Here is a 26,168-nt window from a genome sequence, read left to right on the forward strand (position 1 = left end):
CATCCAAATGTTTCCAGGAAAGCGCGAAACAAATACCTGTCCATCTATCTTACCCCTCCCCCCCCCCACCTCCACCTACCTCCCCACCCAAAAGCCGGGAGCCCGCCGGTGCGCCGCTGGGTCGAAGCGAGGCGCGGAGCCTGATTCCCCTGGACTCGAACCAGAGACGGAGCAGGAGGAGGGAGCTTTGCCCAGAAAGCCCTCCTCCCTTTGTGCGCCCTCCCACCGCATTCACTTGCAAATCACCGAGAGAGCCGAAAAGCCGCCCTGCTCTCTCCCACCCTCCACCTCCCTCCCGCCCCCGCCGCCCCCCAGTCTCCGTAACCTTCCCAGGGAAAGTGCGCTGCCTCGGAGAGCGGCAGGACGTCTCCCTTCGCGCTCGCCCTTCCTCCGGGCTGGCCCTTTCCGCCGAGGATCAGGCGCTCCGCGGGGAAGCCGGGCACAGACCGCGGGGAGAGCCCGCCGGCAGAAGCAGCTGCAGGACCCCCGGCATCACCATCACCACCACCATCGCCCGTTTCCTACTCCACCTCCCTCCCATCTATCCAACACCACCGCCGTTTTGCTGCTGTCCAGAGTCAAGGAAGGCTGAGCGAATAAGACTGAATCAGATTCAAGTCGGATTAAGTCTTAAAGGGGGGTGGGAGGTGGGGGTAACCACAGCGGCGGAGAAGTGCCGAACCGACCCACCAAACAACCAAACAAAAAAAAGAGAGGAAGATTCCCTGCCGAATCTGACAGCCTTGTTCACGCTGGATGCTACTTCATGGACCAGAGCAAGAGATGTGAAGGTAGGAGAGACGGGTTTGTGTTGTGTGAGTTTTCTGTGTGTGTGTGTGAGTGTGTTTTACTGGATATGTATGTGTGCGCATGGGGGGGGGGTTGTTGGCCATCAGATGTCATTTGTCGAGATTGAAAAAACGCATAACTTTTTTGCTTGCCGCCGCATGAATGCATAGACGCGGTAAAGGGGAAGTTGGGGGCAGCCCCTGTTTTGCCAGCCGAGCTGCCTTTTGCAAAGCCCATTGATTAAACTGCCAAGTGGCAGGGCAGAGAGCCATCCCAGCCTCGGGAAAAGGAGACATGTTTAAAGGATGGTCTTCGGTTTGGCTTTGGAGAAAGAAATCCGGAGAGGCTGCTGAGGATCCGGTTGTGTGCTTGGTGAGCCTGGCTGTGTCCCAGGCTAATGGTCATGAGCGTAGCATGAATTGCCAACATGTATGCTGGGTTTCGTAGCACCCTCCCGCCTGGCTGACACAGGGTCTTTGCAATGGCAAGGCTCCCCTAGTTTCGCTGCTGCCCCTCGCAAGAAATAGCTCCTTCCAGAATTGCAGACCGTCAACGTCAAGGCGACTTCAGAGCCAGGGAGGAAGGGGCTGATGTGTGCCGGGTAAACTTTGGTGCTTGTGCAGATTGCTGGAGAGATGCCCACAGAATTCTCAGCGTCTTGGACTCATCCCCCTTTGTAACTAGGGAGTTGCAAAGAGTAAAAGAGGGAAAGAGCTAGCCGGAGCATGCCTGTGTGTAGGAATAACAGAGTCCGGTGGTGGGAGCCCCTAACTGTCCTTGCTGCACTAAAATCCATATCTGATGTGGTGTTAAATTAATGCAGCATGCTGCAAGCCCACCTACCCCCCCCTTCCCCAAATGCTCCTGACAAGTCACCGTTGGTGGCATGGTCAAGCGGCTGTCCCTGCTGCACTACCAAATTAGCAGCCAGTGAGCATACAGCATGATGCCACCACCATCAACCGAACAGGGATGCCACCAGCCCACTGCATGTATGGTGGGTGACAGACACTGGCCAGTATCTTGGCTGGAGAGATTTCCTAGCCTCTGGTGGCAAAACAGAATGCTATTCAGAGTGTGCATCTGTTACTTTTAGGGGGCTTTGCGCTCCGTCATTCCAATTGTGTGCAGGAGAAAGAGTGAAAGAGAAAGAATTGTTTTGATTACCAGTGGCATTTGGGTCCATAGTCACATACTTCTGCAGGACCATTTAGGTTCGCGACTCTGTTTGGAATGTCCAAGTCCCATCTTTTTTGGGGGGTGGGGGAGGGTGGGATATTCCAATAAACCAAGGGAGAAAGAGAAGGTGGAAACTGGGAGTTATAACCCCGATAATGACCAAGATAAGTTCTTCTTCCTGAGAAGCAGAAGAACGGACAAGCCTGGCATCAGCAAATCCCTGGGGTTTGCTGGAGGAAAGAGATTGTGAGTTTTAGAGTCTCACGAAATTATCTTTTGACAAGCCCGGCCAACTCCATGCTCACAAACCTGCCCCAGTAGATGCAACTGCAGGCTGTGTTGTGTTTGGATGAGTGTGGGTGACCATTGCTATCGCCGTGTTTCTCTGTGATGGCTTCAGTGGGTTTTGGAATATCAGCGTGACATATAAGAACATGGGTTTGATTTGGTTCGGGAGAAGCTGGGTGTCCAAATAAATTATGTTCCTTGCATGCGCAATGCCATAGAGACGGACGGCATAAGGGGAACACTCTTCTTCCTCGCTTTGTGTTCCTTTCAGAGTGGTGCTTCTGTCTCCAGTGTTGGCAGGGACGAGTATAAAAAGCATAGATTTTTACTTACAGTCATGTTATGTAGATTGCTCCGTGTGGGCATCCTTTGGCAGTGTTTGGCAGCGTGTCTCTTTGACTTTGGAGCAGCAGTTGTTGGCTGTTTTAGAGGCACACGGGGGAGTCTTCCCAGTCCAGGAACGCATCCTCTAAAAAAGCTCTAAGCCTTGAAAAGAGAAGGGTATTTTTGAAAAAGTGATATATAACGGCAAGAGCTACAGTCCCCAGGTGACGCAGGAAACATTGCCCGTCTTGGATTATCGGCCAAAGTGATTTATAGTAAAAGTTAAAGCAATCCAGGGAGCCTGAGCGTTGGATGTTGGCTGTTAAACAAAGGCTCTATTGCTTCACCTTTACTCTTCGAGGGCTAGGTGCAGAAGACAGAAAAGGTTAATTTGAAAATGATAACCACCTCTGCTGCTCAGAAAGCCAATTCCTGAGATCAATGTGATGTCCTCTAGCTCAGGGGTAGTCAACCTGTGGTCCTCCAGATGTCCATGGACTATAATTCCCATGAGCCCCTGCCAGCGTTTGCTGGCAGGGGCTCATGGGAATTGTAGTCCATGGACATCTGGAGGACCACAGGTTGACTACCCCTGAGCTAGCTCTCTCTCTCTGTCTTATGTGTGTCGATTCCTGCTCGAATCTCTTAGTTCTGAATTCTTTCTTAATTTGATATGCCTGAATGCCACTAGGCTGCAGAAAACACCTCATGGGGATGGTCAAGGATTGGTGGATGGCTGATCAAGCAACACAAAGGGGCGTGCCTTCATGTATCCTCACTGTTTCCTCTCCTCCCCTGGTTGATAGCTTATCAAAAACTGAAGTATGCCATAAGTGCTGTGCTACTTCTGTACATCAAGAGTTAGGGGTTGCCAGTCTCCAGGGGGTGGCTGGAGATCTCCTGGAATTCCAATTGGTCTCCAGGTTATAGAGTTCCCCTGGAGAAGGGGGACGCCACTGAATTCCCTCCATTCCCTACTTTTCCCATGCTCTATGCCCAGATCTCCAGGGCTCATTCCATACACGTTGGATAATGCACTTTCAATATGCTTTTGCAGATGGATTTTCCTGTGCAAAACAGGAAAACTGACTTCTAAAGTGCATGGAATGTGCATTATCCAATGGGTGAGGAATGAACCCAGGCATTTCCTAATGAAGAATTGACAAGCCTATCAACAGTAGAATTAAGTCCAGTTTGACTCTGGGAAAGAATGAAAGAGAGAAAGAAAGAAAGAAAGAAAGAAAGAAAGAAAGAAAGAAAGAAAGAGAGAAAGAAAGAAAGAAAGAAAGAAAGAAAGAAAGAAAGAAAGAAAGAAAGAAAGAAAGAAAGAAAGAAAGAAAGAAAGAGGGGGACTGATCACTCAGAAATGAGAGTAACTCAACAGGCTGTGATTTTCTTACTGTAGATGCACTGCATGCATTACGTAGGTGGGCGATGGGCCATCAGCAGCGTATTTATGCTATTGTAGGCTCTTTTTTGAGTCAAAGATCATTGGCATGCTTCCACATCACAGGGGGTACTAATGTGTTTTTTTAATGATGTTTTCAACAAGTCAAGGTCTGCAACTCTGCATATTGATTTAAAATATTCGGATCGGCTTAAAAATAGACGAGGCCTTCCACCCGATGGTCTCATTCAGTCGTCTTCTACAGCCTAAGTCCAGGGCTAATGACTTATTATGGAACGTGACATTTGAGAAAGGACGCTCAAATGACTTCTACTTTATGATTTCTCATTGTTGGGATAATGGGCCAATGAAGAGTTGCATCTCCCTCCCTCCTTCCCTCTCCTTCAAGGTGTCATTGAGTCATGTGATCAAGTGGCTTTTCATTGAGAAGGTTTATGGACTCTCCCCTCCCACACCAAATTAAAAAGACAATTAGGTTAATGGCGGTGTCTCCATTTAAAACCTGTTCTGAATCCCCCTGCATTCACTGAGCCACCAGTAAGGTTTGATGCCAAAGCTCCACTTTTGACCACCCTATCAACAGTCAACTCACATTTCTATCTATGGGCCTTAATAAACAACAATACTCTGAACCAGGGATTCCCAACCAGGGTTCTATGGAAACTAGGGTTTTGCAAGAGTTCCCCACAGGTTATGCGGCCTTTACCAGAAGTTCAGATGGCCATTGGTGTCACTAGACAACACTGGAGCCCCCTTCGCCTCTTGCTTTACAGGCCTAGTCTCTTTCTCCACAATAGAAAAGGTAAACGATCATTTGATTGATTGGCTGGCTTCCAAATCTTACTTCCCCACCAACTTGACTGAAGGGGAATGTCACCGCTTTTGGGGAATCTTGAATCCTGAAAAAATATTTCAGGAGTTCTTCCATGGTCACAAGATTGAAACAAGCTGTTCTGAACCTTTGAAAATTCCCCCACTTCATGCTGTACCTGAATTTCCATTTAGGGATGAGGCATGTGCTAAAAGGAACCAACCCTGAGGAACCCTTATCCTCCCCCCCCCCAAAAAAAAAGATAAGAAAGAAAAAAGAAAGTGTACTTCCATATAGATCACATCAAAGTTGAGGCTGTCAAAACGTATGATATTGCATGCTTTGAGTGGTCGTCTTTCTTGGGATTCACAGGATTTGCCTATAATATGGAAATTTGTTTTCTTACATAAATCACCTCTTTTATTTTGAACATATGACAAATAAAGTTGTGTGCTGTGCTAGCAGTGTGCCCACGCTGAGCTTGAAGAGATTGTAAATAGAGACTATACAAGCCCTATGAAGAAAGGTTGAGGGACTTGGGAATGTTCAGCCTGGAGAAAAGGAGGTTGAGAGGGGAAACGATAGCCCTCTTTAAGTATTTGAAAGGTTGTCACTTGGAGGAGGGCAGGATGCTGTTTCCATTGGCTGCAGAGGAAAGGACACGCAGTAATGGGTTTAAACTTCAAGTACAACGATATAGGCTAGATATTAGGAAGAGATTTTTCACAGTCAGAGTAGTTCAGCAGTGGAATAGGCTGCCTAAGGAGGTGGTGAGCTCCCCCTCACTGGCAGTCTTCAAGCAAAGGTTGGATACACACTTTTCTTGGATGCTTTAGGATGCTTTGGGCTGATCCTGCGTTGAGCAGGGGGTTGGACTAGATGGCCTGTATGGCCCTTTCCAACTCTATGATTCTATGAAACCAAATGCCACAAAACAACCAATATATTGAACAGGCCACTGAAGTCCAGGCTCTTTCAAAAGGGGTGGGGTGCAGGTTACATGGTGACAATGTCGAGTTTCTTTTGCGGTGTTATTGGCTGCTGGCTGTGTGGGCATGGATGAGCAAGTGTGCAGACCACATGTTGCTACAGAGAGAAGTGGAACCTGGGCTTGTTGCAGTGGTTTTCAGCAACAGCCATACGTTCCTCTCTAGCTTGGCCCTTGAACTTTACAATCTAATGCTCTAAATGTAGCATTTTTTCTCCTTCACTCTGTTCAAGCATGAACTCACCATTTGATTTCCACCCCCCGCCCATGCCTTTATGGTATTGAATGGTTCTACTCAGCAACAAGCGTTCTCCCATAACCATGAAGGCCAAGTGGAGTCTGTAGACACACAAACCACACTAAACTGGTAGCTCATTGTCAGCCCAATATTCTTAAGGCTAGTCCAGCTAGGGTTGCTGACTCCAGGTTGGGAAACCCTTTGTGATTTGCGGCTGGACTGTGGGGAGGGCAGGGGCCTCAGTGGGGTACGATGCCACAGATTCCACCCTCCAAAGCAGGGGTAGTCAACCTGTGGTCCTCCAGATGTCCATGGACTACAATTCCCATGAGCCCCTGCCAGCGAACGCTGGCAGGGGCTCATGGGAATTGTAGTCCGTGGACATCTGGAGGACCACAGGTTGACTACCCCTGCTCCAAAGCATCCCTTTTCTCCAAAGGAACTGATCTCTGTAGTCTGGGGATCCCCAGGTCCCACCAGGGGGGCTGGCATCCCTAATTCCAGCCAAAGTTAAGTACGTTTACATTTCTTAAATTCTGCATATGCTTACATGCCCATTCAATAAATTAAAAGTACTCAAAGTAGGGCAAGCCCATAGCAATCAGGCTTGATGGTATGTGATTTGAAATGCATCCCACAGTAAACATGATTGGCTCAGGAATCCAGGGCTGGCCCCCTTTGCTAAGTTACCCCTCTCATGAAGCCAAGAGTTGAATCAGCTGTCTACCAGCAAACGTTTCTCTCATGTCTCTCAAAGAGGACTGCCTTGGTTGAGTTTTGGCTTATGGTCTGTTTCAGCTTTCACCACCTTACAAAGGATTCAAATGGGCAGCCGTGTTGATTTGAAGTAGTACAATAGAATCAGAGTCCAGTAGCACCTTTAAGACCAACAAAGATTTATTCAGGGCGTGAGCTTTCGAGTGCAAGCACTCTTCGTCAGACTAAGAACTCCTTACATGACTGTGGGAATATATATTCCCAAGAACCAAGATGAGTTCCCCTGGATAGAATGGCTGCTTTGGAGGGTGAAGTCTATAATCTGATGTCCTGCTGAGGCCCTTCCCCTTTAGCTCTCACCTAAAGAACCCAAAACCTGTTCCTTGATGAAAAACTCATATCCAACAAAACTGAGGTCTCTAAACAAAACTACAGTTCCCAAGACACTATTGGGGAAGCCAATGCTGTTCAGTTTTCAAGCATGGGTCATAAGTCAAGATTTCGGCCATAAGTCAAGATTTTGTAAGTGTAAGCTCTTAAAAGAACACAACTGATCTCTCCTCTGATGTAACATATAAGAGTATATAAAACGGATTTACGTTTTGGTATGCATGCTCCTTAAAGTTACATCAGAGGAGAGATTAGCTGTGTGTGTTTTGGAAGCCCTGGGACTGTATTCCTAAAGACTGCTAACCAGATACTATATTTTTAAGGTATTAAAATGCAGATCCTTGTAGCTAGACATGTGGGTCATCAGTGTGTGGTTGTATCCTAGCCCTTTGTCTTTGTTGCGCTACCTTTCTATTGTGTAACAATGACATCCCAAATGTCCTAAACAGCCTTGCTCGAATCTTGCAAACTAAGGGCCATGGCTTCCTTGACTGAGCCCATCCATCTCCTGTTGGATCTTCCTATTCTCCTGCTGCCTTCCATTTTTCCTAGCACAATTGTCTTTTCCAGTGGCTCTTCTCTTCTCTCGACCCAAGTATGAGAGCCTGAATTGAGGCATTGCAGCTTCTAGGGAGAGTTGGGGCTTGGTGCCTTTTCTATTAGCCAAGAGTAGTTCTCCTTTCCCTCACGTGGAAGCATTTCAAATGCAATCTTTAAGCGAGCACAGGATTGGCCCAGCCTTTATTCTAATGGCTAATACTTAGGGACATGGCATAGTTGCCCGTTCCCTGAGGCTCCATCAGTCGCAATGTAGGAAAGAATAAAGAATCCAATAGGGGCAGGAATCAGAAGAGGACCAAGCAGATGTTGTCCATCATTCCTAGTGTTGCTTGGAATGTCTGTGACACAAAATCCCATGGCACTAAATATGTGGAGATAGATCAAGATAGAGCCTCTTGTGGCGCAGAGTGGTAAAGCAGCAGACATGCAGTCCGAAAGCTCTGCCCGTGAGGCTGGGAGTTCAATCCCAGCAGCTGGCTCAAGGTTGACTCAGCCTTCCATCCTTCCAAGGTCGGTAAAATGAGTACCCAGCTTGCTGCTGGGGGGTAAACGGTAATGACTGGGGAAGGCACTGGCAAACCACCCCGTATTGAGTCTGCCATGAAAACGCTAGAGGGCGTCACCCCAAGGGTCAGACATGACCCGGTGCTTGCACAGGGGATACCTTTACCTTTAGATCAAGATGGGTAGCTGGGTTAGTCTATCTATAGCAGCAGAAATGAGCAAGAATCCCGGAGCAACTTAACCGCTAACAAAACGTGTGGCAGGGGAGGAGCTTCCATGAGTCACAGCTCACTTCTTGAGGAAGTGAGCAGCGACTCCCAAATGCTCCTCCCCTGCCACACATTTTGCTGGTCTTTCAGGCGCACCTGGACTCTTGCTCTTTTCTGCTACAAAAGACACGGTTTGCCCATTCCTGTATTTCCAGATGGGCATCGAAGGCGGCCCTAGAAAAGCTCCCCCCTTCCAAGGATCAGTCCTCAAGCCTGCTGCCAAGTGGCATCTCCTTAATTTATCATGAACATCCATTTCTGGTATCGCTCGAGAAACTGCCATTTTTCTTCCGTGCCTCCCGGGACTGCCTGTGGGATGCGTCCGTGTGCATTTGGTTGATAACGAGGAATTGGGAACTGCAGTGGTCAGAAAGTGCTGGCTGGAGCTTTGGAGATATTGCTTAACTTGCTCGATCAGAGGGGATCCGATTGGAGAAACAGCTTCTGAACTGAAGCCTGTGAGTTGGCAGGAGGGTAACGCTTTCTCAGTACCAGCCGCTTGAGTCAAGGGCATATAAAACCTAAGGAATATACGATGCTCTGTGTGTGTGTGTGTGTGTGTGTGTGTGTGTGTGTGTGTACGTGCGTGGGGGGATGCCTGTGTCTTTCCTCCTCCCAGCCAATGTCTAGGCAGCTTAATGTCTCCTTCATTTACTCTGTACCTTTGGTTTCCTTTCCACATAAATCACAATCAGACTTAATGCCAGGATATGAAAAACAGGTGAGGCTGGCAAAGTAGCCCTTAATGGGGAAATCTCAGGGGGGGGGGGATCTTGGGGGGGGGAGGAGAGGGAACAAAAAGAAAAATGAAACAGGCACAAATCTTTCCTCTTCTTCTCATGCACCGAAGATAAAGCTCTTCTCTGTTTATGTTTTATGGAATGCTTGTGATTTTTGCTGGCCATTTTTTTATCACTAGGTATAAAGGTAAAGGTAAAGGTATCCCCTGTGCAAGCACCGAGTCATGTCTGACCCTTGGGGTGACGCCCTCCAGCGTTTTCATGGCAGACTCAATACGGGGTGGTTTGCCAGTGCCTTCCCCAGTCATTACCGTTTACCCCCCAGCAAGCTAGGTACTCATTTTACCAACCTCGGAAGGATGGAAGGCTGAGTCAACCTTGAGCCGGCTGCTGGGATTGAACTCCCAGCCTCATGGGCAAAGCTTTCAGACGGCTGCCTTACCACTCTGCGCCACAAGAGGCTCTTTATCACTAGGTATATTATGCATAAATAATAGATCCACACACATGTTTTGATATTATAATTTCATCGCAAGCATTTCTGTGCCATGCCGCAGGCTGAATAGATGGTATTATTTTGCCCTGGGTACTTTGCTTCTCCTCATAAAGCATATAACAGCCCGTTGTGGACCAGTAGCTAAGAATATCAGGCTGTAATCTGGAGAACTGGGTTTGATTCCTCACTCCCCCATATGTAGCCAGCTGGGTGACCTTGGGCCAGAGCTCTCTCAGCCCCACCTACCCCACAGGTTGTCTGTTGCGAGGAAGGGAAGGGATGGCATAGAATCAGAGAATCATAGAGTTGGAAGGGACCTCATGGGACATCTAGTCCAACCCCCTGCACCATGCAGGACACTCACATCCCAATCACTCATCTACTGTAACCTGCCACCCCCTTAAGCCTTCACAGAATCATACTATCTGTCAGATGCCTATCTAGCCTCTGTTTAAAAATTTCCAAAGATGGGAAAACCCACCACCTCCCGAGGAAGCCTGTTCCACTGAGAAACCACTCTGACTGTCAGGAATTTGTCAGCTTCTTTGAGACTCCTTTGGGTAGTGACAAGTGGGCTGTAAAAAACCAATTCCTCTTCTTCTAAACAGCCCTGATTTTAAATTAATAGAATCCTCCTGGCCTTTGCAGATTTTTTAACACTTGAGCTTTTAAGGCCGTAATGCTTGAAGTGAAGCCGTTCTCTGCACTTGGGAGCAAAAGCACTGCAAATACATTTGCCAACACAATGCCGCCTTCAAATGAACTTCATATGAAATGTGCACCCCAAATGAGTTGTTTTTGTCCTTGTGTCAGCCCAGGGCATTAAGCAAAGCTGCTGAGCATTTCTGCTAATTAATTGGGCAGCTGAATAGTCGTGACTCAGTCCTAATTCGAAACATGAATACCTGGTATCATCTGGCTAGCAAACTGGGAGGGGGAAAGATGGAGAAGTCACATTGCTTCACTGCAAAATACATTGGTTCCTTACCCCCAAAACAGTGAACCTGAATCAGCTCTGGAAATGGAGAATGCACAAACCGTGGCTGGAATTTTTTCGACCTAGATGGGTTTGCCATATTTCCAAATAGAGCGTCAAAGAAAGGGATAAAAAAAAGCAGTGATTTCTTCATGACGGGTCAATAATGTTGAAAATCCTTCTTTCAAGCCCAAGTTCCAGTGCATATTTTAGCATCTGCGAATGGTTAGCATTTGAAATATGTTCCTCGAGTTAAGAACAGGTCTTTTAAAGTTCAGAAGCTTGTTCCTACTGATAAGAAACAGCTTTCTTAAATAACTTCCCTCCCCACTTTACTTACAGCTCTAGTAGCTAAAGAACAGATATGGGAACATGGTAAGTATAGGCGAGATCTTTAAAAATCTACTGGGGGAGTGTGAATACATTGGATGCTGACTTAGATTGCATCAGGCCATCAAGGGCCTATCAAGGTCAGAACTATCTTTGCCAACTAGCAGCAGTTCTTCAGGGTTTCGAGTCTTTAACCTCACCTCCGTCACCCAAATGAAAAGTTTGGAGATTGAACCTGGGGCCCGCTGCGTGCAAAGCACTGAGTTATGTCCCCGTCCCATCGAGTGGCTGGAGCTGGGCAGGTCAGGACCAATGTTACTTGGGAGGGCTCCAGCTGCCATTAGTTTATTGGGGAAAAAATGACCTGTCCTAAACACAGAAGAGCCTCTTGTGACGCAGAGTGGTAAGGCAGCCGTCTGAAAGCTTTGCCCATGAGGCTGGGAGTTCAATCCCAGCAGCCGGCTCAAGGTTGACTCAGCCTTCCATCCTTCTGAGGTTGGTAAAATGAGTACCTAGCTTGCTGGGGGGTAAACGGTAATGACTGGGGAAGGCACTAGCAAACCACCCCATATTGAGTCTGCCATGAAAACGCTGGAGAGCGTCACCCCAAGGGTCAGACATGACTCAGTGCTTGCACAGGGGATATCTTTACCTTTAAACACAGAAGCTCCTTTTCTTTTAATGCAACTATCACCAGCTCAAAAGGTCATTGAAAAAAAAATCTTAAAGACTTCTTGGGGTTTTGTATTCATTGGTCTCAGCCTAACGACAGTTGTGCACCGCTTTTTAGAAAACGAGGGCTGGAGAAGATGAAGGAAACAATGAAATAATATATTTAAAAATAATATCAGGGACAACACATAGTGTGAAATGTCACACACCCCTCACTCCGGCCCCAGTCTGATTATAGCCTCTGGTTCTCAGGGATGCAGTTCAACCAAGTTAACCAGTATCAGACCAGTAAAGCTTCCGGGTGGGGTGGGGATTTAAGTGCAAAAGACTGGATAGAGTGAGTGGGTTGGTGTTTCCCAAATTAGATAAGTGCTCCAATATAAATCTAAAAGCTGGTTTACAGTTTACTGATGCTGCTGGAGAGTTCCCGGAAAGACTTTGTATGCTTCTTAGCTTTAAGTCAACTGATCTTCACCTAACTTTAGCAGGATCTTATCCGTGATTATCATGAGGTATAAAGAAGTAACCAAAAGAGTGGTTTTAAAATGAATAGAAGGCCATTGACCTAGGGTTGCCAACCTCCATATGGGGGCTGAAGATCTCCTGGGATTACAACTGATCTCCAGGTGATAATCGCCTGGAGAAAATGGCCATTTTGAAACATGGACTCTATGGCATTGTACACCGTGAAAATCTCTCTCTTCCCCAAACCCTGTCCTCCTCAGAGTCTGCCTCCCCAAATAACCAGTTTTTTCCCCAACCTGAAGCTGGCAACCCTATACTGATCCACTGTGAATATTTGCCCTAAAAGAAATCCAGGTCCTTCCTGGTGACCAGTAGAGGATGGGTGGGGTGGGGGAACCCTACCAGGAGCAGCAGTTGACATACAGCAACATTTCTGCATCACTGCCAAAGTCACCTGGAAGTGATGTCATCACCTCTGGGACATTGGAATAATGCTCTGGTATTCGGGCAAAAGTTCTATGGTAAATTTGGCTTCTACTATGGAATTATTGCCCAAATACTGTACCAGAGTTTCACCCCATTGTGTGTCACCTGGACATGATGATGTCACTTCCAAGTGATGTGGGCACATTGGTGCATGTCAGATGGTTCTCCTTCTTTGAGTGGTAACTTCCCTCCCGCTATTTAGCTGATTGGTTTCAGAGACATGGAGCCTGGCAGTGGGAGACCCCTCCCTCCACCAGGTGAGTTTGGCAATCATATATGGAACCCTTGAAGAAAGGAAAGGGTGGCAGAGATAATTTGTGAAACAAATGGGCATTGCTGATAGGTTAGAATAAGAGCTGGGGGGGGGGGTTGTACTCTACTTTTTACTGCCTCAAAGAGTCTCAAAGTGTCTCATAGTCACCTTCCCTTCCTGTCCCCTCAACAGACACCATGGGAGGTAGGTGAGGTTGAGAAAACTCAGACAGAACTGCAGATGGCCCAAGGTCACCCAGCTGGCTGCATGTGGAGGAGGAGTGGAGAATCAATGCCAGTTTTCTAGATTAGAGGCTACCACTCTTAACCACTACACCAAGCTGGCTCTTAAGAGAAGTTGTGCTGGTGTTTACCAGGTTTCCTTTTTACCTGAGGGTACCTGAGAGCTCCCACAATCGTTAATTCGTGGGGAGGTGCTCCTTCCTTGGAATGCTCCAATGATCCAGTTTATAGAATCCAAGATCCTAATCCTCTATGTGTGTAGCGTGGGGCAAATGGAGATTCCACCCAAAGGACTATTCACTTCATTCTCTTGAATGGGACACCTGTCTTCTCTTGCAGCCTTCTATTAAGTAGCACCACTTCTTCCAAGAGATCAAGGGCTAGCTTAATTCTTGGCCACCAGTTTAGAGCACTGGGAAAGAGTGGTGCCTCTGAGGCCTTTTCATAAACGTGCAGGAAAAGCTCCTCTTGAAAGGGATGTGTTGTGATGATCCTGATGAATCCTGTGAGTACACTTGCAGGAGGCTGTTTAGGAAGACCAAAAATGGCTCAGTAATGTTCTATGGGGTTATGTGTACATAGTATGTACATAGTGTACCCTTGTGTGTACATAGTGCGCACAGGATGGGATTGGGTTCAAGCTATCTAAAATGGTTCCATAAATATATAAAAACGGACAAAGGAGAGCTATGGATGCTAGCTGTAAGGTGACACTCTGCTAGATCTGATCAGTGGTCCATTTACTCTAGCATCTTACCTTGCCCCGTAGCTGGAAAGTTCCTTTGGAGGGCCAACAATACAGCAGAAAGGTTGAGTTTTTCACTGGTATTATATCCTGGCACTGGGATTCAGAGGCTGATGTCCCCAGCAAAATAGTGCAGTTAGAATGCCGGGTAATTGTATTCCCCCTTACAAAGGGGCTGTTTTAGGGAATGATGTATAAGCCCTAAACATTGCATCTACCTGTGACAGTATAGTGCAGGCTAAATAACACAGACATATGCATCCCTTGTGGTCTTGTAAGTTAATTCTTTGACCTTCCATGACCAGTGAATGAATATGTGAAATTTGTATAACAACCTAGCATTTGAATTATGAAAACAATGTGTCCTCTTGTTCAATTTTCATCTGTGATGACTGATTCACACATACCAGTTGCCATTTCGTGGTTCCATCATGAGAAGGCAAATACGAACGATACCATTGTTAGCTAAATATCTTTTGAATTCTCTGACTTTTCCCCTTCCTGAATGGGTGAGAGATAAAGTTGTCACTCCCCTTGGTGGAGATGGGGGTCCACCTCCACCAGGCCTTGCCCTCCAGCTGCCAATTAGCTGGCTGTAGAAAGAAGGTCATGTTGCTGGTGCTGCATAGGAAGTGACATCATCATGCCAGTGACTTCCAGACACTGCTCTGATATCTGGGCAAAGCCTCTATGGTAGGATCTGGTTTTACCATAGAATTCTTCTTTTTACTGGTGACTCCTCCCATCCCCACTGGTTGCTGGGAGAAAACTGGCAACTCATGGGAGATGGCTTGGTCTCATTCTCTGTGGCTACTACACAATGCTGCCGTCCCCCTCCTTCCCTGAGTGCCCTTACTTTATACACAGGCTGTTCTCAATATTATCATTTCAATAGGAGAGGCCTGCAAACATGTATCCTCCCTTCTGTTATGTTGTGCCTTGCCAGGCATATGACAGAACCTCCATTTTTGTTCAGGTCCAGGCTTGTCTTAGCCTGCCCTATGTGACTTGTGTGTTGGGTTTAGCTTGGTAGTGATGGTTCTTCCATGAGAGAAGCAGGCTGCACAGCTTAGGGTAGCAGGCTTGTCTTGGCACCACCCAGGATCTTTGCCCAAATATTAACCGGCAGGCACTCATTTACTGGAGAACCAGGGCCTTGCAGACGTTTGTGAAATGGCCTGCAAATTGGATTCTGTAAGGTTGGGTGAAGCCTAATTAGAATGTTTAATTTGCTGAGATAAGCAGCATAATATATATATGTATGCTGCATCTGTTGGCCACGATGATTTAGTTGATCATTTCATTATTAATCGGATTATTTTTAGAACGTGTGCTGTTCCTCGAAGAAATTGAAGTGCACACGCAGAATGAAAAACAGGAAGGATTTTTTCCTCTCTCCCCGGCATTACACTTTTGTGATCTGTTAGATGATTTGATGTACTACCAGTGTGCCTTAGTTTCAAAGGCTTCTCTTGTGCTACAGCACACCACTTAGGATTTTGGGAAGTAGGCCAAAAACTTAGAGAGAGAGAGAGAGAGAGAGAGAGAGAGAGAGAGAGAGAGAGAGAGCACAAGAGAAGAGGGGAGAGAGATTTTGCAGGGAGATCTAGGGATAATTTTACTAATATGAAAGGTCTTCCTTGTAGTATCCTTTTTGTTGGAATGAGCAACTCAGCATGCCTGGACATTGGGGGGTTGCTACATCACTCAAAGTATGTCTCTCTGTTAGCTCCTTGAATAGGATGCCTCTCTTTGTCTTAACCTGGGAGCTGCCCTCTGACCTCTGCCTTACTGTCTTTTTCATTTTGTCCTCTCCCTCTGTACACATGGCTTTCCATGGAGATACATGTTCTATAGAGGAAATGCCCTCGTACTCTCACACACAAGATGCTGGACAAGCCAGTCCTTTGTGATAGGGAAAAGATTCTTTAGATGAGGGTTCTTTCTCTTCTTTAGACTGCAACCTGAATGTAAACTGGATCTACTTAAATAAATATGTTTAATTTGTTGGCAATATACTTCCTGTGGTTTTTATTTCCTGCACTCAGTATTATGCTTCTATGACTGTGAAAAACTCTGCCATATCAACCAAATATACCAATAATTTTGCTAAAACAGCAATTCCGCAAGACAAAGACTGTTTATGCACTGGAGGTTTCATGCCGGTCTGCAGGCTGGAGTTTTAGTTGTGGCAGGTTGCCCCAACTCTTCCTGCACCCACAAGGGGGAGCATTTGGCCTGGTGCACCTCATCTGCCCCGAATTTGTACTCCTGATTGAGAGCTGGGGCAGTGCATAAATGGTGCATAAACCGTCATAGAGAGCGAGTGTGAGCATTGAGATCCAATTTTATTCTGTAGGACTTTCTTCCAAGGAAGTCCTCTTCGGACTGCATCCATAGAGGACCAGCCCATAAGATTACTGTGTTCTCATGATGTGAAGCCGAGTGTGTCTACCCATTTTTGTATTGCACTGAACATACTGCACATGAACACTGGAAGGTCATGAAGCAGGCAAGATTCATGGAGGCCCACTTCATGTAATCTACCCCTTTTTAAAAAGTGGATATGCTTTCATAAATCAGGCTTCTGCATGCCTCACCCTTCATATGAAACATCTCTATGTTCAAAGATGGCAGAGAACCCATACACCCATTCCCATAATGTATGGTTGCCAGGTCCCTCCTTTGTGGGGAGACCTGACTTGGCATCTCCAGGCAGGCAAACTCCTATAGATTAGGCAGGAGTGGCGCCTGGAGGAGACAAGGACCTCAGTGGGGTGCAATGCCATAGAGTCCACCCTCCAAATAATCCATTGTCTCCAGGTGAAATTTATATCTGTTCACCATTCACATGCACTGAGTTGGATCCAGACTAGGGCTGCCAACCTCCAGGTGGGAACTGAGGAACCTGCAGATCCCCAAATTACAGAGAACATGCCCAAAAATATAAACCAGTAGTCTTCATCACAGAAGAGGGAAAAAATACTCCAGGCAACCAATGGTAGCATAAGAACATAAGAAGACATGCTGGCTCAGGCCAATGACCCATCCAGTCCAACATGGTGTCACACCGTGGTCAGAACCCAGGTGCCATAAGGAGAACCACCATTGGGACCAGAACTCCAGAAATCCTCCCACTGTGGCCCCCCAAGCACCAAGAATACTGGGCATTCTGGCCCAAGACAAAGGGTTGTATTTATACCTTGGGGCTAATGGCCACTGATGGGCCTCCACTTCATATTTATCCAATCCCCTCTTGAAGCTGTCTTTGCAATTCAGTGAATTGCACCATGGAAATTGTGTCCGCAAGCTCTCACCTGACACAATTATGTAGCCTTCCCTGTCCTTGCCCCAACAATTGCAGCTGGTCCCAAATGCAGCTGCTAGGGTCCTCACTGGAAAACCTTGGAGGGCCCACATTCAGCCAGTGCTGAGGCAGTTGCATTGGTTGCCAGCTGTGGCCAGTATCAAGTTCAAGATTTTAGTTTTGACCTTTAAGGCCTTTTGCAGTCTGGGACCCACATATCTGAGGGACCACCAGTCGCATTATGCTCCCTGCAGTGCCTTGCACTCTGAGTGTACTAATTTGTTGGTGGTGCCCAGCCCTCAGGAGCTTTGCTTGGCCTCAACCAGGGCCAGGGTCTTTTCATTTCTGGCCTAGACCTGGTGAAATGAGCTCTCAGAAGAGCTGGGGGCCCTGCAGGAGCTTCCATGGTTCCACAGGTCTTGGGTTGAGTCCAGGGCATGAAAGAACCTCCAGGTTAAACATCAATTAGTCCTACTACTGGATTGATGGCACTCCTGGACTTTTCCCCCTGAGGCACTGGGTGGAGGCTGTGGGAAATAGGGGGTGGAGGTTGGGGTTTTAGTTTGCTGCCATGTAGTATAATGAAGGAAAGAGTCTGGTTGTTAATTTGATGCAGAGTTTTATCTCTTTATCTGTGTAGCCCACCCCAAGACAGTCCACCGATATCAGCAGGGAATAAATCTAACTAACAAACAAATGAACAAACAAAGAAACAAATTGAATTCTACATGGTAATTACTATTTGGATGAAAAATTACTTCCTTTTATCTATTTTAAGCCTACAGCTCATTTGATTCATTGAGTGTCCACAAATTCTTATACTGTGAGAAAGTTAGAAAAGTACTTCTTTCTCTGCCTTCTCTATCTTAGTCATCAATTTGCAAAGCTCTGTCATGTCACCCCTCAGTCACTGTTTCCCTGAGCAAAAGAGCTCCATCATCTCCCTTTCTTCAAAGCAAAGGGTTTTCATCCTCTTAATCACTATATGGTCCTTTTGTGCATCTTTTTCAATGCTATAATATATTCTTTTTCAGGTAGAGTGACCTCAGTAATCAAATTTAGGAAGACAACAATAGATAGGCCACCTCCAACATTGTACCATATTTTATAAAACAGCTGGTTCAAAAAATAAAGCAATTGATTTATGGAAGGAGATCCCTCATCTCCACACATCCACACAGACACAAACGTGTGCACACACACACACACACAAATGCAGGTACTTCCTTCAGCATCCTGAGGAATGAAGAATCAAAACTTTTGAGATGACGATGTGAAGCACTCTAGAATTAATCCCATTTGAATTTTGATACTTCTGCATCTTTGGAATAATTTGGCAGCCTGTGCTGTGAATCAGGAAGGTCAGCGCATTTGAATTGCTTCTACGGGATATTTAAAATGCGACTGAGAGGCAGGGAGAGAGAGAACATAAAACATGAGGCTTGTAGAGGAAAAAAAATGATGGCATTATTTCAATCATGGCTTTTGATCAGCAGAAGAAGAGAAAGTTTTCATACCCCACTTTCCCCTCCCCTAAGGAATTTCACCTTTCCTTTCCCTCCTCACAACAGGCTCCTGGTGAGGTAGGTGGGGCCAAGAAAGTTATGAGAGAACTGAGACTGGCCCAAGGTCATCTAGCAGGCTTCATGTAGGAGGAGTGGGGAATCAAACCCGGTTCTCCAGATTAGAGTCCACCGCCCTTTACCATGATCCCAATCTGATTACATTTGCTATGCTTCTGGGAACTGTGTCATCACAGACCGGGATCCCCAGCCATTATTATGGCCTGCGGCCATTATTATGCTATGACTATGTAAGACACTTACATTTCTGATGCCTATCAAACTGATACAAATATTGAAAAATCAGAGGACTTGTCACCAAGGAAAGAATTTCACTGAAAATGGACATTACCTGGATGACGTTTTGACAGAAGTCCCACAGAATAAAACGTTAAAGAAAACTACAAAAAAGGACACTTTTATTTCTTTTTTTGATAATATTTTATTGTATCGTCATTGGATAGATCTCTGCCTCTCTGTAATGCTTCTATTCTAGCCATCAGTGTTCTGTTGGATCCTTGACACTCCTTCCATGTTTTCTGGTCTGATCAGACAGTTAAACTAAGAAAGACTTGCCAGTTCTTAGCGGGCTACCATGTATGCTTGATAGACTTTGTTTGCCTGGGGCTAGTCACAACTTTTGCCAGCTTGGTCTAGAACAATGCAACAATCAGTCCTTAATGCAGGGGTAGTCAAACTGCGGCCCTCCAGATGTCCGTTGGACTACAATTCCCAGGAGCCCCTGCCTGCATTCGCTGGCAAGGGCTCCTGGGATTTGTAGTCCACGGACATCTGGAGGGCCGCAGTTTGACTACCCCTGCCTTAATGTATTCTTCAGATTGTCTCCTTCTTAAGGTATTCTTCGGGTTGTATCCTGCTATGGTTTTGCCAGAGATATTTTGGCGTTTCCTAGAGCATGGCGGTATTGTGCGGCATCTCTTCTACAAGACCAAAAGCTCCCCATCTTAATGCTGCTACTGTGCTCAATAAAGTTGAATCTTTCAGTTGGCACAGAGATGGTTCCATCCTTAACTAAGTGGAACAGGAAGATAGAGCCCCATTATTAGCAATTGCTATAGAAACCAATGTAATATTTTTACAGGTTTAATACATCAAAACACTATATGGACTGCAGTGTGTTTCTGTAGAATCTAAAGACAGGAGGTTTTGCCATAACTGTAGTGGAATCTTACTTATCACCTCATTTAAATGAGACGGCTGTATAGGTGTCATTGTGTTACAACTGCTGCAATTTGTTTTTGTGTATTATAGCATGCAGTATATGCTTGCCTGATATTCAACTCCTTGTTCCAAGTGTGAATAAATTTCACTTACTTTCAAGATGCATTAATGTTACTTTCTTGGTTTACTTCAAAAAAAAATTCTCCCTATCCCGCTGTATCAATTCAAACCCTTCTTGACAAATAGGCTGCTTTTCCGAGGCGCAGTTTTGTTTTGCTGTTTTCAAGATAATGTCGGGCCTGTTAAATGAACCTGAATTAGGCCATATTGTGACATGTCGAAACAGTTAGGGTTATGTTAATAATGTATTGACCCACCAGAAGGTCAATGGTAGTATTTTGCAGGTGTATCATCTGTGTCTTTTCACTGCTTCTGTCTGCAAAGGGAAAAGATATTGATTTTAAGCCCTTTGGTGCCATCTTGTGGTGTCTATAACAATGCAAAGCATAGAGCTAGACCAAGATGGGTGTTTGTACGTAAGTAGAAAAGAGCAAGAGTCCAATAGCGCCTTAATGTCAAATATGATTTGTGGCAGGTTGGGAGCTTTCCTGAGTCTGAAGAAGTGAGCAGTGACTCTCCGAAGCTCCTACTTTGCCAGCATTTCTGGGAGCAGATAGATAGATAGATAGATAGATAGGTAGGTAGGTAGGGAGGGAGGGAGGGAGGGAGGGAGGGAGACACAGAGACAAAGACAGAGACAGAGAGATAGGACATAACTGGATGAAAACAGAACCTGCAATTCCAAAATTACAGCTTTTCCATGGTAAAGAGGAAGAGGGGGGTCCCCTGTGACTACTTAACAAGACAGCCAGCTTCGTGTAATGATTAGGAGTGTGGACTTCTAATCTGGTGAGTCGGGTTTGATTCCCTGCTCCTCCACATGCATCCAGCTGGGTGACTTTGGGCTCGCCACAGCACTGATAAAGCTGTTCTGACCGAGCAGGAATATCAAGGCTCTCTCAGCTTCACCTCCCTCACAGGGTGTCTGTTGTGGGAAGAGGAAAGGGAAGGCGATTGTAAGCTCTTTGAGGCTCTTTCAGGTAAAGCAGCATATAAGAACTAATTCTTGAATTGTTTTATTTTGTTTATCCCACCTATCTTGAAGCTCAGAGGCAAACGTCGTTCTGCTTCCCTTCATTTCATTCTCACAATAACCCTTTGAGATAGGTTAGGCTATGGGGGAAAAAATGACTGCTTCAAAGTGACCTAATACATTTCATGGCAAGTAAGGAACTTCCCAAATCCAGGCTCTCTCAACTCATGTTTCATGAAACCCCGGGGTTTCTTGACGGCCCTGGAAACGGTTTCCCAATTAGGTGAGAGTTAATTCTTTAATGTTTTTTTTTAATATAATAGATGATGATATGACCATACATGGTTATGCTGATCCAGCCCCCTTCCAAAATGGCCAGTGATGGGCCTGGGGAGGTGGAAAGGGGATGGACCTCGGCCATAAAAAATCCTTGCAGGCGGAGGCTCATTGCACATGATAGCAACTGGGGTCTAGAAGGGTAACTACTTTCATTTTAACTTAACTGCATGGTGGGGGGGAGGATAGAGGGTGATGAAGCAGCAGATGTCTGCTCCAGCCTTATTCCTGGCACAGTGGAGTGCGTAGCTGGGCTATGTCTGGCATTGGGGGGGGGGGGGACAATGGAGCATGATGTCAAATTTGATGGGTGTGACTGGGTGATGCTACTTCTAGTGGTATGTGGCTTCCAGGGGCGTGACATGGAAGTGTGGCCTTCTGACATCACTTCTGGTGTTTCCCAAAGCCTGAAGAATGTTTCAGGGGTTTACTGGTGATAAAAAGGTGTCCTAATCCAACACCCTGATCACTATACTGCATGGACTGAGGGACGAACTAGACCTGACACTTCTCAAACAGTCAGGCCTGGGGAAGATTCCATGTTCTGCCCCCAGCTGCACAGCTTTTTAAGTTGAGCTTCCAACCTCCAGATGGCGGCTGGAGATCTTTCACTATTCCAGCCAATTTCCAGGCAACAGAGATCAGTTCAGTGGGGGGAGGTGGGTTGCTTTTGAAGGGAGACTTGATGGCTTTAAACCCTATTGAAGTCTCTACTCTAATGCTGCCCTCCTCAAACTCCAACCACAAAAACCTCCAGGTATTTCCTGACACGAAGCTGGCAACCCTGGCTACAAGGTATGTTGTTTTTTAAAAAGCCAGCTTTGGCATGGAGCTCTGATGTGGGCAGACGAGTGGCTGCTGTCTTCTTCCCCATCTGTTTTCTGAGCTAGATGAGACAACAATGAAAAGTGGGGACTCTGGCTCCGTGGTGGAGCATCTGCTAGCATGCAGGAGGTGCTAGGATCAATCTCTAGTGTCTCCAGGAAAAAGGATCTGGTAGTAGGTGAAGTGAAAGAACTTGACTTGAGACTCTAGAAAATCTGATTAGACAAGTACTACTGACCTTGATAGACCCACGACTTGATTCAACATATAGCCCAGGCTAACCCAATCTTGTCAGATCTCAGCAGCTAAACTGGGCCATCTACTATTTTGAGGGAAGGCCATTAAGGAACTCCAAGGATTTGACACAGAGGGAGACAATGGAAAACTGACTCTGAATGTCTCTTGTGTTAAAAGCAGAACTGACTCATTCCAGTATGGTTGCCAGCTCTGAGTTGGGAAAAACCTGGAGTCTTTGGGGGGTGGAGCCTGCAGAGAATGGGATTTGGGATTGGGAGGGCCTTCAGTGGAATACGATGCCATACAACCCACCTTCTAACCAGCCATTTTCTTCTGTTCACTGTTGCCTGGAGATGAGCTGTAATTCCAGGATATCGCCAGGTCTCACCTGGGGGCTAACATCCTTATATCAAAGTAGGGATATTGATTCTGATCAGACTGTGATGATGTATCAGCACAGAACAAGTTAGATAGATAGATAGATAGATAGATAGAGAGAGAGAGAGAGAGAGAGAGAGAGAGAGAGAGAGAGAGATCAAAACACCTCTATGTACAATTATATAAAAATCTCTTGTATTAGCATCTTGCAGGAGAGTATATTAGAAATAATCAATGGGTTTAGTAGGTTATTAGGAATTTAAAATCTATGCACATAAGTAAGTTATGAGAGCCAGCTTGGTGTAGTGCTTAAGATCATAGAATCATAGAATCATAGAGTTGGAAGGGGACACACAGGCCATCTAGTCCAAACCCCTGCTCTACGCAGGATCAGCCCAAAGCATCCTAAAGCATCCAAGAGAAGTGTGCATCCAACCTTTGCTTGAAGACTGCCAGTGAGGGGGAGCTCACCACCTCCTTAGGCAGCCTATTCCACTGCTGAACTACTCTGACTGTAGAGGGTTCTAATCTGGCTAACTCCTCCACATGCAGCCAGTTGAGTGACCAGGACTAGTTATAGTCCTGATGAAAACTGTTCTCACAGAACAGTCCTGTTGGAACTCTCTCAGCTTCACTTACATCACATGGTGTCTGTTGTGGTGAGAGGAAAGGAAGTTCATTTAAGCCAGTTTAGGACTCCTTTGAGTAGTGAAAAGTGGGGAATACAAAACAACTTTTCTTCTTAACATTGAACTGAGTAGAAGGTCTAAAATAGCAACCGCAACAGATGAAAATGAATGCATGTGAAACTGCAGAGTCTCTGTGGAATTAAGTTGAGAGCAGTTTTAGACTAATTATATCAAGGTAATTACGAACTCCCCGTTAATACGATTAAAAACTATATGAGAAGAGCATGGGGAAAGTTAACGATCTCTTGGACAGGAAAGATTTCAGCGATTCAGTCACATATGTCTAAATTATCTCTTATTGAACTCTGCCCCACTGTTAGTTAACGGGATTATAGACATAGCAGAAAATGAAATACCAGTTTAGTACATAAGAAGAACTGGGCTGGATCAGACCAGTTTCCCATCTAGCCCAGCCTTCTTTCTCAGACAGTATCCAACCAGTTCTTCTAGACCAGGGGTAGTCAAACTGCGGCCCTCCAGATGTCCATGGACTACAATTCCCAGGAGCCCCCTGCCAGCGAATGCTGGCAGGGGGCTCCTGGGAATTGTAGTCCATGGACATCTGGAGGGCCGCAGTTTGACTACCCCTGTTCTAGACAGCCAGAAACAGGGCATAGAGGCCGAGACCTTCCCCCAAGGTTGCCTCCTGGCTCTGGGACTCAGAGGCTTAATATCTCTGAATGTGGCGGTTCCCCTCAGTCACCATACTGACAGACTTACCAGTCGTGAATCTATCTTGTCCCCATTTCAAGCTGTCACAAAATCCTTTGGCAGCAAATTCCACATTTTAAACACTCTCTGTGTAGAGTAGTATGTCCTTTGGTCTGTCCTGAACCCACTACCCATCAACTCCACTGGATGCCGTTGAGTTCTAGGGTTTGGGGAGAGGAAGACAAAGTATGCTGTGTCGACTTGCTATACTTTAGATATAATCTCCAGGAATTCCCCATCTGGCAACAGTCATCCTCCACCAATGGTCAGGAGGCATCTGGTAACACTCCTGGAAGCTTGTGTTCTAGCTGCCGGACCAGGCATATAGTGCTCTGCAGGACCAAGGCTCAACCAATTTATGGCCAGGTGAAGCCCAGGAATGGGTGAAGTCTCTTAGTCTCCAGAATGGTTCAGCCCTCGGCTAAGGAAGCAGACTTACCGCTTCAACCAGTTGGTATAGCTGGCATGCTTCTGAGTTACATATAAGCCTAAACCCAACATCCAGCTACAGAGGCTGCAGTCCCTGATCTCAGGGCTTTTTAGAAGATTGGACCCGGCGTCTACCTCATGGGTTGTTGAGGAACCTGTTGACTGTTTCAAGGTGTTGAGTCTCCTTTCTTTCAATAACAACTAATGTAAATGTCATAAATCATAGGGTGCAGTAACAGAATTAAGAAATCTGAAGGGGAAAAAATACTGGTAGGTTAAAAACCAGGGGGGGGGGGAATCACATGGAGTATACCAAAATGCAGAAAATAAATTAGCAGAAGGAACCTGTCCTCCTTTTGTTGACAGCTGCATCTGATTAGCTAAGCTTGATCTCTTACAGGTCAGCTGTGATTAAGATTATGCACTCCCCTTAGCCACTGGTGGGCTGGTGGTGGTAGAGTTGCCAGATCCAGGTTGGGAAATGGCTGGAGCTATGTGGATGGAGCCTGGAGAGGGCAAGAACCTCAAAGAGGCACAGTGCCCTAGTAACCAACCTCCAGAGCATCCATTTTCTCAGATGACCTCCAAAATCTGGAGAAAAGCTGTATTTCCAGGAGATCTCAGGTCCCACTTGAAGGCTGGGATCCCTAACTGGGACGTTTGTCCTAGAATTGTGATTATTGCAACATGCATTAGTAGATTTGGGGACATTTTTTAATATGGCTGACCAGGCTGATAGATTTGTGTACTGAAGATAACATATAATATATTTTAAAAATAAGATTGGAAGAGATTTGGCTGCTGAAATAAAACTGTGTTCCACAGTGATCAGATTTAATTGGTTCATCATTCTATTCGGGTCTAGGGTTCCTTTTTTCAGACACTGGCATTGGGAGTCATTGTATACATGCAGAGAAATTAATAGCAACTAGCGATATCCTCCTTTCTGCTCGTGAAATCTTCCCATTCTAAATAAAGACGTGCTTAATGAATGTATTTCTGGAAAGAGGTCCTCATTAACCCTGTCACTCCTCTGAAACAAAGGGCCCAAATTGGATTTTTGTTTTGTTTTCTCAAGCAGGCTGACGAGGTCATCTTGGCAGCAATCGGTAGCTGAGATGCTGCCTGTTTAGCGGACAAATATCAGCTGCATTGAAAAATCCAGGAAGTGTGCCGATCCAGGAAGTGTTACTGAATGTTTCTGCATGTTGATTTTTCACATTACAATTTCTGTTCTTAGCTAAAAGGTACAAATCCAGCTAATATTTTACCCAGCAAGAAATCAACCAATATTCGCACAGAGATTTCTACTCACTGTGATGTGCTATACACCGGTTGTTTCAATTTAAGATGCTTTTTTTTTAAGTTTATAGTTCACATTTTCTCACCCCCAACGTAGTTGTTATTTGAGCTTTCCTTCCTGAGGTTTGGTGCGGTAGAACTGAAAAGTGGTTTATAGACTACTATCAACTTGATTGGGTGCCCTCCAGATTCTAGTATTATGGAAGGAAGAATGTATTCACTTTCTCTGCCTCCTGCATAACATAA

At 45.9% G+C, this 26,168-nt stretch overlaps 1 protein-coding gene across 2 annotated transcripts in view; it reads left to right on the top strand.

Moving 5' to 3' along the window:
- The first annotated feature begins 298 nt into the window (after positions 1-298).
- Positions 299-26,168, top strand: part of LOC143845233 (cadherin-10) — a 167,914-nt gene continuing 142,044 nt past the window's right edge. Inside the window, exon 1 of one of the 2 annotated variants that reach the window (XM_077353460.1) lies at positions 299-791. The gene's annotated coding sequence lies outside the window, so the exon portion shown is untranslated. The remainder of the gene's footprint in view (positions 792-26,168) is intronic. The other variant, XM_077353459.1, reaches the window with a different exon arrangement.

The sequence above is a fragment of the Paroedura picta genome, chromosome 9 (assembly GCF_049243985.1).
Source record: "Paroedura picta isolate Pp20150507F chromosome 9, Ppicta_v3.0, whole genome shotgun sequence".
NCBI lineage: Eukaryota > Metazoa > Chordata > Lepidosauria > Squamata > Gekkonidae > Paroedura > Paroedura picta.